The following is a 5,514-nucleotide window of genomic DNA, read 5'->3' as shown; positions in this document are numbered from 1 at the left end:
TCTCTCTCTCTCTCTCTCTCTCTCTCTCTTTCTTTCTTTCTTGTTTCTTTCTTTCTTTCAAACTCTGATTTTTTCTTCTTGATCCATTTGCAGGACTCTGGGTGAAATCTAATGCTTTCCATTAACTTTCAGGTTTTCATTTCCGGCATTATTTCTGTTTTTAACATTAAGAAATACTTTTCAGTCATGGAAGGTGATAATAAAATATTTTAATGATCTTTTTACACTATGGGGTCACTAAGGGTATAACTATGCCTTTCACAGTTATACTCTCAGTTCTTTCTGTTGCTTTAGTGTAGTGTGCATTTGGATTTCACCCTAAACTGAGAGCAGTTTTTTCTCTCACCCACAGCAGTGCTGACTGCTAATGGGCTTATTAACTAAGCTCATTGCATCATTGCCACCTGGAGCCATCACAGTGTACTGTGAGTCAGGGATGCAGAACAGGGATTCAGGAGAAGGGGATTGTTTGAATAGAAACATCAGCATCACAGTGACCTCATGGGTATTGTTCTGGGTTCCAGAGTCTGGCTGGAGATATTTTGGTATTATAGAGTGACAGGAAGTAACAAGAGAGAAGTTAATAACCCAATATATATGATGAAAGATTAGAAATGTCTTCACTCAATAAAATATTCACTCATAGTAAAAATTCTGCTACAAATGGACAATGTGACAGTTACCTTGAGAACAAATGAAAATGGACCTTTTACTGACAAAGATGAGTACCAATGAATTTTCTCCACTCCACTTCCACCATTTAGGAGCTGAACAAGTTACTTCGCTGTTTACACTCCGGATTCCTCATCTTTAAAATGAGGCTGATGATAATACATACCTCATTAGAATATTATAAAGACTAAATGAGGTAATGAATGAAAATAGGCAGATCACTGTGCCTAACACATACTGAGTGCTCAATATTATTATTATCATTATTGCCATTATCAGTTCCAGTCAGTTCTGTACTCTTTCTATCCTTAAAAAATCTGAAAGATGATCATTAAGGTTGAATTTAAATATAATCAAATAACCTAGAATGTTTTTATTTTCTGAAAACTTTCCTGGAGAACATTTTATTCCCTGAGGTAAAGGAAAATGCTTCTTTATCAAATATATTTTGGAATGTAAGAGGAAGACAGCTTACTGACTGGAACTTATGTTCTCTTTTTTCCCTAATTTAGCCATCTTGTCATCTGACAAACTATAAACCCTTCAGTGTTGTGATAAGCTGAGATTCTCAGAGTAAAATCTAAAACTGAAAATGTAAGAGGACATTGATTATTGGTTGCATTTGGGATAGAAGAAATAAAAGTAACACTATCTAATCATATTATCCTAATTTTAAATTTACAGATTCATGTATCACACACATGAATATATTAGGTGTTGTGTTGTTAATATTCTGAGAGAAAGAAAGGAGTTTTTGCTTATCTTGTGTTTCTGGCACCTAATTTTACACCTACCAACTAGAACGTTCCCTGCTACTTGTCAAGGGAACGAAATAGTTTCCAAATGTTTAAATACTCAAATCAGGTCTCACATGACTGTATGAACTATTAAATAAAAACCTCATGAAAACATCATATACTGAGTTTTAAAAGAAAACTTAATATGTTGTTTATTATCTGTGATTTTATTACTAAAAAAAGTAAGGCAAATTGGGTAGAATGAAACTGAATATTCTATTTCTAATGGTCTGCATGGAACCAAGGACAGTGTGTTGTCATGGTGACTGTATGTGAGGTTGTTATGCCCAAAGACAGTATCAGTATATAAAAGAAGGTTATTTGGAGAAATAATCAACTATTGTTTTTTTATTCAAAGGTCCTAACAACCATCATCTAAGATGATGATATTGTAGTGAACTGGCCAGGGATTTAATTTGAGGCTATGCGCTATGAAGCCCCAATCTAACAAAGCATTTAAAAAGCATTTAATAATACCCCTGTGTGCCAGGCACTGTCTAGGTTCGGGACTAAACAGCTAGGATTTGCTACTAATGTAGACTTATTTACTTGTATTGCTAAGGGGGTGTCTTAGTTCATCTGGGCTGCAGATTGGGAAGCTTATAAACAGCAGAAATTTATTGCTCACAGTTCTGGAGCCCAAAAGCCAGAGGTAAGGGTTTCCACATTGTCAGGTGAGGAACTTCTTCCAGATTGTAGACTTCTCATTGTATCCTCTCATGACAGAAGAATGAGCAAAGGATCCCTCTGGAACCTCTCTTAAAAGGGCACTAATCCCATTCATGAAGGCTCCACACGTATGACCTAATCACCTCCCAAAGGCCTCCCTTCCTAATACCATCTCCTCAGTGGTTAGGATACCAACATATGAATTTGGAGAGTGCACAAACATTCAGATCATAGCACTGGATAGTTACTTGGCTTCTTTGATCCTCAGTTTTCTCGTTTGTTATATCATTATTCTAGAAGAGAGGATATCGCAAGAATTAAAGAAGATATGTATTATAGCAACTTTATGCAGCATGTGTTGTTTCATGATTATGATGCTGATTATTATAATGTGCAAGGCCACAAATAGCATATGGCAAATGAATGGCATAGACTCTAAAGACAACTGGAGTCCAGGGACTAAGTGAGTCTGGTAGGGCTCTAAACTGATCATGACAGTCATTTTCTTTGACTTTTTCCACTCTCAAGCCTTTATTCTCCATTTCATTTGGAAACATTGTCCTTCACTTCTTGCCCTTTGTCATTATATTGCAATGTCAAAGTATAGGAAAATTTTTTGGAGTTTTTTTTCTCTTGAAATCAACCTAATTCATTGATGTATGAACTATAATTTGAAGTCGAACAAAAACCAACTATCTCTTAGGCAAATCATCACAGCCTTTTATGAATAATGCAATTAGTCCAAATTTAGTGGTAACATTCATGTGTAGTCTTAAAAAAATGAGACAATTTATTTTATACTATGCACATGATACATTTATTAGTATTTTTAGCTGCGAATAACAGGAAAAACAACTGACATTGACTTGAGAAGTAAGGATATCTATTAGCTCATATAATGGTAAGATCTGTGTTGCTTAGTAAGATTTCTGTGTTAATTTAATACCTCAATGATGTCAACAAGGACCCAGGTCTCTCCTGTACCAACTACAGTATCAGTATAAATTTTCTTGTTCATACCCAGTGAGAAAGACAGAAAACTTAGCTTCTCTTCTCATAATTTTTTCTTAAGAGTCTAACTTCATTTTCAGATGACCCTGGCAAGCCTCTTCTTGCTTGTCATTGATTGAAATTATTCTGGATCTAACCACTGCTGAAATTTTACTGCTACGGGGGTGGGATTATTGTCAGTTTAGGTTAATTTATTGGAGTGGAATGGATGTTGATGTGAAAGCCACAATGTCCAATACATAGAGGGGATTTGGGATTTTATTTTAGTCTTTAAGTTATTCTTCATTCATTTATATTTTATCATCTTATGAATTGGCTCAGGTCTTCAACTCTTTTCAACACTTAAATAAAGATCTTAATTGACCACATCTGTGACACAATAAGAGCCTAAAAAATTTCTACTATAGTGACCCCAACAATTTTCACCCCAGACACAACTGAAATAGTAATAATTCAATAATTTAAGAGGTCATGGGAGCTCTTTTCTATCTATACTCTTTCAGTGATTTCATCCAACCTTATGACGTATATAGCAACTGTTTATTGATGACCCCTGAATTTTTGTCTCTAGTCTATTTCTTTCCTGACACCAGAGTCTTATTGAAGAGCTTACTATCATCACCATTTAGGTTATCTAATAGATATCTCAAACTACAGACATTCATAACTAAACTCCTGTTCTTTCCCCCGCAAGTCGTTCCCATTCAAACTCTTTCCCATGCCATAAAATGTCAACTCTTTCTAAGACAAATTCAGAGGATCTACTCATATCTCAAGCTTGGTCTGTGTGCTTAAATCTCAGACATCATTAGAGTCCTGCCTTGGGACAGTGGGAACCTGTGCAAGAATTCATAAAGAGGTGCTTCAAGTCACAAACTAATATCGATCTTTGAGTATTTAATCCCTCTTGGAGAGTAAGAATTCCTGGCAGAACAGGATTTAGTCATTGCAAGTATCTTTACAAAAACAACAAAATTCAGAGCGTTATATTCTGAATTAAATCTCAGTTATTCTCCCTAAGTTATAAAAATGGCAAGAGGATAGTTTACTTTCCCAGCATCATAAAAATCTCTTTCTCTTCATTAGGAATCTGCTTTTGCTTCAAGAAGGGAGAGATTCCACATCATGTGGGGAGTTCCTAGCACTGATGGAAGAAAAATGATCACTGATTAACAAGATATTTTGTAAATTTTAATTTAGAGATATAAATTTCTTTTTTTTTCCCCTGTAAGTCATGATGCTCTTAATTGCTTTAAGACAGTCTGACAGCAGTCAGAGCAGGATAGATCTATCTAAGACAATTAAATGTGCTCATCTTATTTTCTTTCTGTCCTTTACTCTAGACATCTTTAAGTTATTAATTGTACTACAGAGAAACCATTCAAAAGGACTATCTTTGCATATCACTCATAAAAAGCAAAAGTGGTCATATCTCTCCCAAGTTTATCTTCTGACCCTTCAGGAGCCCCCCACCCATTTCCAACAGCCTTCCTCTCTACCGTGTGCCCTGCCACTAATTTGGACAACTTTAATATCCATGGTGAAAATTTACCATGCAGGTGTCTCAGTTCTTGGACCTTATCATTACATTGAGAGTCCTCAGAAAGCCAAATTAATTAATAAAGTTAATGAATTAGAAAACAAACAGAGAAGTAGAATTAACAAATAAAATCAGAGCTTTATCCCCCAAAAAGACAATAAAAAGAAAAAAAAGCTAAGATTAATAAAGAGAAAGAAATAAAATAAAAATGTATAACTTCATGAAAGTTGACAACAAAAAAGGTAGTAAAACCACAAATAGGGATTCCTTTGGCAGATCATAATGAAGTATTGTGTAGCTTTTTGCCAATAAATCTGAAAATCTAGATAAAATGTTGATTTTCTAGAAATATAAATTTTTAGAATAGATAGAAAACCTGAATAAACCAATACTCATTGGAAAATTTGAAAAACTTATCAAAGATTTACTTCTGAAAAATGTGCCCCACCCAAAGAACAGATGGCTCCTCTGTTATTTAAATTATTGCTGAACACACAAAGAAAGAAAACTAGCATGATCTAATACCAAATCTGACAGAGACAGCATAAAAATAAAACATAGATCAATTTCACTTATGAATACGACACTTTTTTAAACCATAAAATTTCTGATAGAATATCCATGTCAAAATAATCTCAGTTTTCTTCCTCTTCTTTCATAAACCCTCTGTTCTCATGCTGAGGCATGAGGGAAGGTTAAAGGAGCAGCAAGTGGAATTTTGGATTTCAGGAAAGGCCAGGGCAGAGTCTAAATTGTAAAATTCTGCGGGGTTTATAGGTGGCTTGGAAATGATCACAGCCAAGCTTTAAGAAATAAGGGTGTTTT

The sequence above is a fragment of the Pteropus medius genome, unplaced genomic scaffold (genome assembly GCF_902729225.1).
Source record: "Pteropus medius unplaced genomic scaffold, Ma_sr-lr_union100, whole genome shotgun sequence".
In the NCBI taxonomy this organism is placed as follows: domain Eukaryota; kingdom Metazoa; phylum Chordata; class Mammalia; order Chiroptera; family Pteropodidae; genus Pteropus; species Pteropus medius.
The sequence above is the reverse complement of the archived record's forward strand: the minus strand, read 5'-3'. Positions refer to the sequence as shown.